Genomic DNA, 14961 nt, shown 5'->3' with positions numbered 1-14961 from the left:
TGATGCTAGCATGATTAGCATAAAGCTAGCATGATGTTAGCATGATTAGCATGAAGCTAGCATGATGCTAACATGATTAGCATGAAGCTAGCATGATGTTAGCATGAAGCTAGCATGATTATCATGAAGCTAGCATGATGCTAACATGATTAGCATGAAGCTAGCATGAAGCTAGCATGATTAGCATGAAGCTAGCATGATGTTAGCATGATTAGCATGAAGTTAGCATGATTAGCATGAAGCTAGCATGATGTTAGCATGATTAGCATGAAGCTAGCATGATGCTATCATGATGTTAGCATGATTAGCATGAAGCTAACATGATGCTAGCATGATTAGCATGAAGCTAGCATGATGCTAGCATGAAGCTAGCATGATTAGCATGAAGCTAGCATGATGTTAGCATGATTAGCATGAAGCTAGCATGATGTTAGCATGATTAACATGAAGCTAACATGATGCTAACATGAAGCTAACATGATGCTAGCATGATTAGCATGTAGCTAGCATGATGCTAGCATGATTAGCATGAAGTTAGCATAAAGCTAGCATGGTGCTTGCATGATTAGCATGAAGCTAGCATGATGCTAGCATGATTAGCATGAAGCTAGCATGATGCTAGCATGATTAGCATGAAGCTAGCATGATAAGCATGAAGCTAACATGATGTTAGCATGATTAGCATGAAGCTAGCATGATGGTACCATGATTAGCATGAAGCTAGCATGATGCTAGCATGATGCTAGCATGAAGCTAGCATGATTAGCATTAAGCTAGCATGATGCTAGCATGATTAGCATGAAGCTAGCATGATGCTAGCATGATTAGCATGAAGCTAGCATGATGCTAGCATGATTAGCATGAAGCTAGCATGATTAGCATGAAGCTAGCATGATGCTAGCATGATTAGCATGAAGCTAGTATGATGCTAGCATGAAGCTAGCATGATTAGCATGAAGCTAGCATGATGCTAGCATGATTAGCATGAAGCTAGCATGATGCTAGCATGATTAGCATGAAGCTAACATGATGCTAACATGAAGCTAGCATGATGCTACCATGATGCTAGCATGATTAGCATGAAGCTAGCATGAAGCTAGCATGATTAGCATGAAGGTAGCATGATGTTAGCATGATTAACATGAAGCTAACATGATTGGCATGAAGCTAACATGATGCTAGCATGATTAGCATGAAGATAGCATGATTCTAGCATGATTAGCATGAAGCTAGCATGATTCTAGCATAATTAGCATGAAGCTAGCATGATGTTAGCATGATTTACATGAAGGTAGCATGAGGCTAGCATGATTAGCATGAAGGTAGCATGATTTAACGTGAAGCTAGCATGATTAGCATGATGCTAACATGATTAGCATAACGCTAGCACTATTTAGCGTGCAGCTAACAAGATTTAACATGAAGTTAGCATGATTTAGCATGAAGTTAGCAAGATTTATTATGAAATTAGCATAAAGCTAGCATGAAACTAGCATGAAGCTAGTATGACTTAGCATGGAGCTAGCTTGAAGCTAACATGACCCAAAGACCCAACCCCCATGTCTCTATGATGTTCAGACCAAGAGATATAAGGCTTTGTTTATTATGTTGCTAGGGTGCTCAAATTTGGTTGCTAGGGGCGTGGCTTAATGCCTCAATAAGAATCCTATTAAGACTGATTGGATGCCTGAGTAAAATGAGCCCACCCCTATGTCTCTATGACACTCTGGTGTAAAGATATCCATCTGGGCTTTTTATAATGGTAGTCTATGGGAGATGTTGCTAGGGTACCCAAAATTGTTGCTAGGGGCGTGGCTAAATAGCTTTGGGGCGATCCTAAGAGACTGATTGGATGACTGAGTAAAATGAGCCCACCCCCATGTCTCTACGACACTCTAAAGTGAAGATCTTCCATCTGGGACGCTTTTACTCCCTTATATGGGCATGTTTCCTGCCCCATTATAAGTCAATGGGAAATTTTGGGGGCCTCTTACACCCCAGGGGTACAGCTTACACCTTAATGTGATGTATGTTCTTACAGAGCCTGTCAGCCTCCTTAAATGTGGTAAGCCACAAGTTTCTACAAGTTTCTCACTCTCAGCTATGGCCCGTCAAAGTTTGTCTCAATGTTAAGTCAATGGAAATTTTGGGGTGTTCGAGACCCCCGTTTAGGAATTCGGAAGGTCCCATCAGTTAGAAAAGATATAGCACACTAAGTCAGACCAGTCTGAAGGTCTGTGGAAAATTTGGTGCATGTAGCTTGAAAGCCCTAGGACGAGTTAGTGTTTATAATTTTGGGGGGAGAAAAAGAATAATAATAATAATAATAAGTTTAATAGCAATAACAATATATTGGCTTTTTCAAAGCCAACATAATAACTAGATATTAAAGTTTGAAGACAAACTTTATGTTGGCTTGAAAAAGCGTAGCTTGAACATTTAAAACGGTTTGACAGAAGTGTAGTTTAGTAGGCTATCTGGCTGTTAGAATGTTTAAGTATGAAGGTAGCATGATTTAACATGATGCTAACATGATAAGCATGAAGCTGGCATGATGCTAGCATGATTAGCATGATGCTAGCATGATTAGCATGATGCTAGCATGATGCTAGTATGACTAGCATGAAGCTAACATGATGCTAGCATGATTAGCATGAAGCTAGCATGATGCTAGCATGATTAGCATGAAGCTAGCAGGATGCTAGCATGATTAGCATTAAGCTAGCATGATGGTAGCATGATTAGCATGATGCTAACATGATTAGCATGAAGCTAGCATGATGTTAGCATGATTAGCATGAAGCTAGCATGATTAGCATGAAGCTAGCATGAAGCTAGCATGATGTTAGCATGATTAGCATGAAGCTAGCATGATGCTAGCATGATTAACATGAAGCTAGCATGATGCTAGCATGATTAGCATGAAGCTAGCATGATGCTAGCATGATTAGCATGAAGCTAGCATGATTAGCAAGAAGCTAGCATGATGCTAGCATGATTAGCATGAAGCTAGCATGATGCTAGCATGATTAGCATGAAGCTAGCATGATGCTAGCATGATTAGCATGAAGCTAGCATGATGTTAGCATGATTAACATGAAGCTAGCATGATGCTAGCATGATTAGCATGAAGCTAACATGATTAGCATGAAGCTAACATTATGCTAGCATGATTAGCATGAAGCTAGCATGATGCTAGCATGATTAGCATGAAGCTAGCATGATGCTAGCATAATTAACATGAAGCTAGCATGATGCTAGCATGATTAGCATGAAGCTAGCATGATGCTAACATGATTAGCATGAAGCTAGCATGATGCTAGCATGATTAGCATGATGCTAGCATGAAGCTTATATGACTAGCATGAAGCTAGCATGACTAGCATGAAGCTAGCATGATATTAGCATGTTTAGCATGTTTAGCATGAAGTTAGCATGATGTTAGCATGATTAACATGAAGCTAGCATGATGTTAGCATGATTTTAGCATGATTAGCATGAAGCTAGCATGAGGCTAGCATGATTAGCATGAAGCTAGCATGAGGCTAACATGATTAACATGAAGCTAGCATGATGTTAACATGATTAGCATGAAGCTAGCATGATTTAACATGAAGCTAGCATGATTAACATGATGCTAACATGATTAGCATGATGCTAACATGATTAGCATGAAGCTAGCACTATTTAACCTGAAGCTAACAAGATTTAACATGAAGCTAACATGATTTAGCATGAAGTTAGCAAGATATATTGTGAAATTAGCATAAAGCTAGCATGAAACTAGCATGAAGCTAGTATGACTTAGCATTAAGCTAGCATGAAGCTAACATGACCCAAAGACCCAACCCCCATGTCTCTATGATGTTCAGATCCAGAGATATAAGGCTTTGTTTGTTATGTTGCTAGGGTGCTCATATTTGGTTGCTAGGGGCGTGGCTTAATACCTCAATAAGAATCCTATTAAGACTGATTGGATGCCTGAGTAAAATGAGCCCACCCCTATGTCTCTATGACACTCTGGTGCAAAGATATCCATCTGGGCTTTTTATAATGGTAGTCTATGGGAGATGTTGCTAGGGTACCCAAAATTGTTGCTAGGGGCGTGGCTAAATAGCTTTGGGGCGATCCTAAGAGACTGATTGGATGACTGAGTAAAATGAGCCCACCCCCATGTCTCTACGACACTCTAAAGTAAAGATATTCCATCTGGGACGCTTTTATTCCCTTATATGGGCATGTTTCCTGCCCCATTATAAGTCAATGGGAAATTTTGGGGGCCTCTTACACCCCAGTGGTATAGCTTACACCCCATTGTGATGTATGTTCTTACAGAGCCTGTCAGCCACCTTAAATGTGGTAAGCCACAAGTTTCTACAAGTTTCTCACTCACAGCTATGACCCGTCAAAGTTTGTCTCAATGTTAAGTCAATGGAAATTTTGGGGTGTTCGAGACCCCCTTTTAGGAATTCGGATGGTCCCATCAGTTAGAAAAGATATAGCACACTAAGTCAGACCAGTCTGAAGGTCTGTGGAAAATTTGGTGCATGTAGCTTGAAAGCCCTAGGACGAGTTAGTTGCCGAAATTTTGGGGGGAGAAAAAGAATAATAATAACTAGATAGGTACATTTCCTGAAGAAAATGTGAGTGGTGCTTGCCGTGGCAAATTTCAGGGGACAATTTATGATTATACTCCAAGCCAAAAGTAAAACGGTCCAACCCCCGTGTCTCTACGATGTTCTGATGCAGAGATATAAGGCTTTGTTTACTCTGTTGCTAGGGTACTGTATTTGGTTGCTAGGGAAAAAATTGGCATCCACTAGTGATTACACTCCGAGATACGAGTCAAACGGTCCAAACCCCGTGTCTCTACGATGTTCTGATGCGGAGATATAAGGCTTTGTTTACTCTGTTGCTAGGGTACTGTATTTGGTTGCTAGGGAAAAAAATGGCATCCACTAGTGATTACCCTCCGAGTCACGAGTCAAACGGTCCAACCCCCGTGTCTCTACGATGTTCTGATGCGGAGATATAAGGCTTTGTTTACTCTGTTGCTAGGGTACTGTATTTGGTTGCTAGGGGAAAAAATTGCATCCACTAGTGATTACCCTCCGAGTCATGAGTCAAACGGTCCAACCCCCGTGTCTCTACGATGTTCTGATGCGGAGATATAAGGCTTTGTTTACTCTGTTGCTAGGGTACTGTATTTGGTTGCTAGGGGAAAAAATGGCATCCACTAGTGATTACCCTCCGAGTCACGAGTCAAACGGTCCAAACCCCATGTCTCTACGATGTTCTGATGTGGAGATATAAGGCTTTGTTTACTCTGTTGCTAGGGTACTGTATTTGGTTGCTAGGGGCGTGGCTTGGGAGTGGCCAATGATGTGCCCAGTGATTACACTCCGAGTCACAAGTAAAACGGTCCAACCCCCGTGTCTCTACGATGTTCTGATGCGGAGATATAAGGCTTTGTTTACTCTGTTGCTAGGGTACTGTATTTGGTTGCTAGGGGCGTGGCTTGGGAGTGGCCAATTATGTGCCCAGTGATTACACTCCGAGTCACAAGTAAAACGGTCCAACCCCTGTGTCTCTACGATGTTCTGATGCGGAGATATAAGGCTTTGTTTACTCTGTTGCTAGGGTACTGTATTTGGTTGCTAGGGGCGTGGCTTGGGAGTGGCCAATGATGTGCCCAGTGATTACACTCCGAGTCACAAGTAAAACGGTCCAAACCCCGTGTCTCTACGATGTTCTGATGCGGAAATATAAGGCTTTGTTTATTCGGTTGCTAGGGTGCTCAAATTTGGTTGCTAGGGGCGTGGCTTGGGAGTGGCCAATGATGTGCCCAATTGTTACACCCCTAGTCACAAGTAAAACGGTCCAACCCCCGTGTCTCTACGATGTTCTGATGCCGAGATATAACTGTTTGTATTTTATGTTGCTAGGGTGCTCAAAAGTGGTTGCTAGGGGCGTGGCTTAGTAAGTCTGTAAGGATCCTGAGAGACTGATTGGATGCCTGAGTAAAATGAGCCCACCCCCATGTCTCTATGACACTGTGGTGCAAAGATATCCATCCGGGCATTTTATAATGGCAGTCTATGGTATAGGTTGCTAGGGTGCCCAAAATGGTTGCTATGGTAACCTTACACCCCATTGTGGGGGACGTCCTGACAGAGTCTAGCACCCTCTTCAAATTTAGTAACCCACATGTTTCTATGAAATCCTGGCTCGGACCTATGACCCGTCAAAATGTTTGCAATGGTAAGTCTATGGGATTTTGCCCCATTGACTTTTCATTGGGGCACTTTTGGGCACCTCTTACACCCCAGGGGTACAACTTACACCCCATTGTGATCCATGTTTTTACAGAGCCTACCACCCTCTTCAAATGTTGTAACCCACATGTTTCTACAAAATCCTCGAGCGGAGCTATGACTCGTCAAAGTTTGGCGCAATGTTAAGTCAATGGGATTTTTTGGGTGGTTTTTCGCCCCCCTTTCGGAAATCCTGCACCCGATCGCTTATAAAAGTCATAGCACACCTCTCCTCAATAAGCCGGTTGATTTGAGCCCTAATTTATGGGTCTACGACAAAGCGTGCGGGACGAGTTACGCGCCGAAAAAGTGTCCAGAAAAAGAATAATAATAATAATAATAATAATAATAAGTATGCAAGATAGTAATAGTGATGCTTTGCATAAATGCAAGCACCACTAATAACTAGATATTAAAGTTTGAAGACAAACTTTATGTTGGCTTGAAAAAGCGTAGCTTGAACGTTTAAAACGGTTTGACAGAAGTTTAGTTTAGTAGGCTATCTGGCTGTTAGAATGTTTAAGTATGAAGGTAGCATGATTAACATGAAGTTAGCATGATGTTAGCATGAAGCTAGCATGATTAACATTAAGCTAGCATGATGCTAGCATGATTAGCACGAAGCTAGCATGATGCTAGCATGATTAGCATGAAGCTAGCATGATGCTAGCATGATGAGCATGAAGCTAGCATGATGCTAGCATGATTAGCATGAAGCTAGCATGATGCTAACATGATTAGCATGAAGCTAGCATGATGCTAGCATGATTAGCATGAAGCTAGCATGATGTTAGCATGATTAGCATGAAGTTAGCATGATGTTAGCATGATCAGCATGAAGCTAGCATGATTAGCATGAAGCTAGCATGATGCTAGCATGATTAGCATGAAGCTAGCATGATGCTAGCATGATGCAAACATGATTAGCATGAAGCTAGCATGATGTTAGCATGATTAGCATGAAGCTAGCATGATGCTAACATGATTAGCACGAAGCTAGCATGATTAACACGAAGCTAGCATGATGCTAGCATGATTAGCATGAAGCTAGTATGATGTTAGCATGATTAGCATGAAGCTAGCATGATGCTAGCATGATTAGCATGAAGCTAGCATGATGCTAGCATGATTAGCATGAAGCTAGCATGATGTTAGCATGATTAGCATGAAGCTAGCATGATGCTAGCATGATTAGCATGAAGCTAGCATGATGCTAGCATGATTAGCATGAAGCTAGCATGAAGCTAGCATGATGTTAGCATGATTAGCATGAAGCTAGCATGATGCTAACATGATTAACACGAAGCTAGCATGATGCTAGCATGATTAGCATGAAGCTAACATGATTAGCTAGCATGATTAGCATGATGTTAGCATGAAGCTAGCATGATTAGCATGAAACTAGCATGATGCTAGCATGATTAGCATGAAGCTAGCAAGATGTTAGCATGATTAGCATGAAGCTAGCATGATGCTAGCATGATTAGCATGAAGCTAGCTTGATTAGCATGAAGCTAGCATGATTATCATGCGGCTAGCATGATGTTAGCATGACTAGCATGAAGCTAGCATGATGCTAACATGACAAGCATGAAGCTAGCATGTTGCTAGCATGATTAGCATGAAGCTAGCATGATGCTAGCATGATTAGCATGAAGCTAGCATGATGCTAGCATGATTAGCATGAAGCTAGCATGATGTTAACATGATTAGCATGATGCTAGCATGATTAGCATGAAGCTAGCATGATGTTAGCATGATTACCATGAAGCTAGCATGATGCTACCATGAAACTAGCATGATTCTAGCATGATGAGCATGAAGCTAGCATGATTCTACCATGATTAGCATGAAGCTAGCATAATTGTAGCATGATTAGCATGAAGCTAGTATGATGCTAGCATGATTAGCATGAAGCTAGCATGAGGCTACCATGATTAGCATGAAGTAAGCATGAGGTTAGCATGATTAGCATGAAGCTAGCATGATTTAACGTGAAGCTAGCATGATTAGCATGATGCTAACATGATTAGCATGACGCTAGCACTATTTGGCGTGCAGCTAACAAGATTTGACATGAAGTTGGCATGATTTAGCATGAACTTAACAAAATGTATTATGAAATTAGCATAAAGCTAGCATGAAACTAGCATGAAGCTAGTTTGACTTAGCATGGAGCTAGCATGAAGCTAACATGACCCAAAGACCCAACCCCCATGTCTCTATGATGTTCAGATCAAGAGATAAAAGGCTTTGTTTATTATGTTGCTAGGGTGTTCATATTTGGTTGCTAGGGGCGTGGCTTAATGCCTCAATAAGAATCCTATTAAGACTGATTGGATGCCTGAGTAAAATGAGCCCACCCCCATGTCTCTATGACACTCTGGTGTAAAGATATCCATCTGGGCTTTTTATAATGGTAGTCTATGGGAGATGTTGCTAGGGTACCCAAAATTGTTGCTAGGGGCGTGGCTAAATAGCTTTGGGGCGATCCTAAGAGACTGATAGGATGACTGAGTAAAATGAGCCCACCCCCATGTCTCTACAACACTCTAAAGTAAAGATATTCCATCTGGGACGCTTTCATTCCCTTATATGGGCATGTTTCCTGCCCCATTATAAGTCAATGGAAATTTTGGGGTGTTCGAGCCCCCCGTTTAGGAATTCGGAAGGTCCCATCAGTTAGAAAAGATATAGCACACTAAGTCAGAGCAGTCTGAAGGTCTGTGGAAAATTTGGTGCATGTAGCTTGAAAGCCCTAGGACGAGTTAGTGTCGGAAATTTAGTCTCAGAAGAAAGCGGAATAATAATAATAAAAATAAGTTTAATAGCAATAACAATATATTGGCTTTTTCAAAGCCAACATAATAAGTTTAATAGCAATAACAATATATTGGCTTTTTCAAAGCCAACATAATAACTAGATATTAAAGTTTGAAGACAAACTTTATGTTGGCTTGAAAAAGCGTAGCCTGAACGTTTAAAACGGATTGACAGAAGTTTAGTTTAGTAGGCTATCTGGCAGTTAGTATGTTTAAGTATGAAGCTAACATGATTAGCATGAAGCTAGCATGAAGCTAACATGATTAGCATGAAGCTAGCATGATGCTAGCATGATTAGCATGAAGCTAGCATGATGCTAGCATGATTAGCATGAAGTTAGCATGATGCTAGCATGATTAGCATGAAGCTACCATGATGCTAGCATGATTAGCATGAAGCTACCATGATGCTAGCATGAAGCTAGCATGATTAGCATGAAGCTAGCATGATGCTAGCATGATTGGCATGATGCTAGCATGATTAGCATGAAGCTAGCATGATGCTAGCATGATTAGTATGTAGCTAGCATGAAGCTAGCATGATGTTAGCATGATTAGCATGAAGCTAGCATGATGCTAGCATGATTAGCATGAAGCTAGCATGATTAGCATGTAGCTAGCATGATGCTAGCATGATTAGCATGTAGCTAGCATGAAGCTAGCATGATTAGCATGAAGCTAGCATGATGTTAGCATGAAGCTAGCATGATGCTAGCATGATTAGCATGAAGCTAGCATGATGCTAGCATGATTAGCATGAAGCTAGCATGATGCTAGCATGATTAGCATGTAGCTAGCATGAAGCTAGCATGATGCTAGCATGATTAGCATGAAGCTAGCATGATGCTAGCATGATTAGCATGAAGCTAGCATGATGCTAGCATGATTAGCATGAAGCTAGCATGATTAACATGAAGCTAGCATGAAGCTAGCATGATGCTAGCATGATTAGCATGAAGCTAGCATGATTAGCATGAAGCTAGCATGATGTTAGCATGATTAGCATGTAGCTAGCATGAAGCTAGCATGAAGCTAGCATGATTAGCATGAAGCTAGCATGATTAGCATGAAGCTAGCATGATGCTAGCATGATTAGCATGAAGCTAGCATGATGCTAGCATGATTAGCATGAAACTAGCATGATTCTAGCATGATTAGCATGAAGCTAGCATGATGCTAGCATGATTAGCATGAAGCTAGCATGAAACTAGCAAGATTAGCATGAAGCTAGCATGAAGCTAGCACGAGGCTTGCATGATTAACATGAAGTTAGCATGAGAATAGCATGATTAGCATGAAGCTAGCATGATTTAACGTGAAGCTAGCATGATTAGCATGATGCTAGCATGATTAGCATTAAGCTAGCACTATTTAGCGTGCAGCTAACAAGATTTAACATGAAGTTAGCATGATTTAGCATGAAGTTAGCAAGATTTATTATGAAATTAGCATAAAGCTAGCATGAAACTAGCATGAAGCTAGTATGACTTAGCATGGAGCTAGCATGAAGCTAACATGACCCAAAGACCCAACCCCCATGTCTCTAAGATGTTCAGATCCAGAGATATAAGGCTTTGTTTATTATGTTGCTAGGGTGCTCAAATTGGTTGCTAGGGGCGTGGTTTAATACCTCAGTAGGAATCCTAAGAGACTGATTGGATGCCTGAGTAAAATGAGCCCACCCCTATGTCTCTATGACACTCTGGTGTAAAGATATCCATCTGGGCTTTTTATAATGGTAGTCTATGGGAGATGTTGCTAGGGTACCCAAAATTGTTGCTAGGGGCGTGGCTAAATAGCTTTGGGGCGATCCTAAGAGACTGATTGGATGACTGAGTAAAATGAGCCCACCCCCATGTCTCTACGACACTCTAAAGTAAAGATATTCCATCTGGGACGCTTTTATTCCCTTATATGGGCATGTTTCCTGCCCCATTATAAGTCAATGGGAAATTTTGGGGGCCTCTTACACCCCAGGGGTATAGCTTACACCCCATTGTGATGTATGTTCTTACAGAGCCTGTCAGCCACCTTAAATGTGGTAAGCCACAAGTTTCTACAAGTTTCTCACTCACAGCTATGACCCGTCAAAGTTTGTCTCAATGTTAAGTCAATGGAAATTTTGGGGTGTTCGAGACCCCCGTTTAGGAATTCGGAAGGTCCCATCAGTTAGAAAAGATATAGCACACTAAGTCAGACCAGTCTGAAGGTCTGTGGAAAATTTGGTGCATGTAGCTTGAAAGCCCTAGGACGAGTTAGTGTCAGAAATTTTGGGGTAGAATAATAAGATATAAGTTTAATAGCAATAACAATATATTGGCTTTTTCAAAGCCAACATAATAATAAGCTTAGATCGAAGAACAGTATGTTGGCTTTGTCAAGCCAACATAATAATAATAATAACTAGATAGGTACATTTCCTGAAGAAAATGTGAAGTGGTGCTTGCCGTGGCAAAATCCTCGGGACAATATATGATTATACTCCAACCCAAAAGTAAAACGTTCCAACCCCCGTGTCTCTATGAGGTTTTGATGCAGAGATATGAGGCTTTGTTTATGCGGTTGCTAGGGTACTGTATTTGGTTGCTATGGAAAAATTTGGCATCCACTAGTGATTACACTCAGAGTCACGAGTTAAACGGTCCAACCCCCATGTCTCTACGATGTTCTGATGCGGAGATATAAGGCTTTGTTTACACTGTTGCTAGGGTACTGTATTTGGTTGCTAGGGAAAAAATTGGCATCCACTAGTGATTACACTCTGATTCACGAGTCAAACGGTCCAACCCCCGTGTCTCTACGATGTTCTGATGCGGAGATATAAGGCTTTGTTTACTCTGTTGCTAGGGTACTGTATTTGGTTGCTAGGGAAAAAAATGGCATCCCATAATGATTACACTCTGAGTCACGAGTCAAACGGTCCAACCCCCGTGTCTCTACGATGTTCTGATGCGGAGATATAAGGCTTTGTTTACTCTGTTGCTAGGGTACTGTATTTGGTTGCTAGGGAAAAAATTGGCATCCCATAATGATTACACTCCGAGTCACGAGTCAAACGGTCCAACCCCCGTGTCTCTACGATGTTCTGATGCGGAGATATAAGGCTTTGTTTACTTTGTTGCTAGGGTACTGTATTTGGTTGCTAGGGAAAAAATTGGCATCCCATAATGATTACACTCCGAGTCACGAGTCAAACGGTCCAACCCCCGTGTCTCTACGATGTTCTGATGCGGAGATATAAGGCTTTGTTTACACTGTTGCTAGGGTACTGTATTTGGTTGCTAGGGAAAAAATTGGCATCCACTAGTGATTACACTCTGATTCACGAGTCAAACAGTCCAACCCCCGTGTCTCTACGATGTTCTGATGCGGAGATATAAGGCTTTGTTTACTCTGTTGCTAGGGTACTGTATTTGGTTGCTAGGGAAAAAATGGCATCCCATAATGGTTACACTCTGACAGAGTCGTATAATAATAGAGTTACGACACTCACATAGACGTCCGTTGTAAGAATGGAATGCGGAAGTAACAGCGTTTCATGTAGTGACCGGTAGTGACGCATAGTTCCAAACGCAGCACTGAAGCCCATTCATTTCAATGGCACCTGCTGGTAAATCGATGAAATTACAGTTTCTCTTTACATTTTCGGACATTTCATTAATATAGTCAACAGTGATATTTTATGAACTCTGCTGTAGGTAATGATTATCGTTAATAATAACTAGTAAAATTTTTATATTTTAATGAGTTGTGTATAATGTGTGAATAATATAGATTTAATGGTTTAATATTTTATTACTGGTGGCCATCTACTTATCTTTTTTTATATATTACGAGTAACACTAGGGGGCAACAGCGACAAGCTAAATGCCTTATAAGAAAGTCACACTGCTTCACAATGCTGCTATGTGTTTCATTGTGTTTGGTAAGTAATATGAGTGATGTATCCTCGAAAATCATGTATGATTATATAACATTTAATGTGAATTTAAAATATGAATTTAGTGTGTTTCTGTTATGCTTCACTGTTACAAATAACCACGTTGGCGATCTTTTTTGTGATTTTAATATAGTAAAAGTGTAGGAATTATGTTTTTAGCAGATTGATAGCCATTTATATAGCCATATTTTGCTACAAAAATAAAAGATTAACTGTGTTGCTGTAGTTGGTATAGATAACCACAGTTATATTTGGGTCACAATTAACTGTTTATCATTATTAACTGATTTACTGTATTTCCATCACTCCCTAGTAAAAAAAACCGTTATAAACACAGTAAGTATAGTGATCAATTCCCATTACAAGCTAATATTTACCTAAAATAGCTGAAAACCTATGCAAACAGATTGACAGCCCTGCTTGGTTTGGAACTGTAGAACGTTACCTGAATCACGTGACCGCGCGGCGGCGAGATCAAAGCGTTTCGTAACTCTGTTATTATACGACTCTGCACTCTGAGTCACGAGTCAAACGGTCCAACCCCCATGTCTCTACGATGTTCTGATGCGGAGATATAAGGCTTTGTTTACTCTGTTGCTAGGGTACTGTATTTGGTTGCTAGGGAAAAAATTGGCATCCCATAATGATTACACTCCGAGTCACGAGTCAAACGGTCCAACCCCCGTGTCTCTACGATGTTCTGATGCGGAGATATAAGGCTTTGTTTACTCTGTTGCTAGGGTACTGTATTTGGTTGCTAGGGAAAAAATTGGCATCCCATAATGATTACACTCTGAGTCACTAGTCAAACGGTCCAAGCCCCGTGTCTCTACGATGTTCTGGTGCGGAGATATAAGGCTTTGTTTACTCTGTTGCTAGGGTACTGTATTTGGTTGCTAGGGAAAAAATTGGCATCCCATAATGATTACACTCTAAGTCAGGAGTCAAACGGTCCAACCCCCGTGTCTCTACGATGTTCTGATGCGGAGATATAAGGCTTTGTTTACTCTGTTGCTAGGGTACTGTATTTGGTTGCTAGGGAAAAAATGGCATCCACTAGTGATTACACTCCGAGTCACGAGTCAAACGGTCCAACCCCCGTGTCTCTACGATGTTCTGATGCGGAGATATAAGGCTTTGTTTACTCTGTTGCTAGGGTACTGTATTTGGTTGCTAGGGAAAAAAATGGCATCCCATAATGATTACACTCTGAGTCACGAGTCAAACGGTCCAGCCCCCGTGTCTCTACGATGTTCTGATGCGGAGATATAAGGCTTTGTTTACTCTGTTGCTAGGGTACTGTATTTGGTTGCTAGGGAAAAAAATGGCATCCCATAATGATTACACTCTGAGTCACGAGTCAAACGGTCCAACCCCCGTGTCTCTACGATGTTCTGATGCTGAGATATAACTGTTTGAATTTTATGTTGCTAGGGTGCTCAAAAGTGGTTGCTAGGGGCGTGGCTTAATACCTATGTAAGGATCCTGAGAGACTGATTGGATGCCTGAGTAAAATGAGCCCACCCCCATGTCTCTATGACAGTGTGATGCAAAGATATCCATCTGGGCATTTTATAATGGCAGTCTATGGGAGATGTTGCTAGGGTGCCCAAAATTGTTGCTAGGGGCGTGGCTTAATAGCTCTGGGATGATCCTGAGAGACTGATTGGATGCCCGAGTAAAATGAGCCCACCCACTTATCTCTACGACACTGTAAAGCAAAGATATCCCATCTGGAACTGTTTTATTCCCTTATATGGGCATGTTTCCTGCCCCATTATAAGTCAATGGGAATTTTTGGGTGCCTCTTACACCCCAGGGGTACAACTTACACCCCATTGTGATCCATGTTCTTACAGAGCCTACCACCCTCTTCAAATGTTGT

This window comes from Paramisgurnus dabryanus, chromosome 13 (genome assembly GCF_030506205.2).
Source record: "Paramisgurnus dabryanus chromosome 13, PD_genome_1.1, whole genome shotgun sequence".
Lineage (NCBI taxonomy): Eukaryota > Metazoa > Chordata > Actinopteri > Cypriniformes > Cobitidae > Paramisgurnus > Paramisgurnus dabryanus.
Note: the sequence above shows the minus strand (reverse complement) of the source record.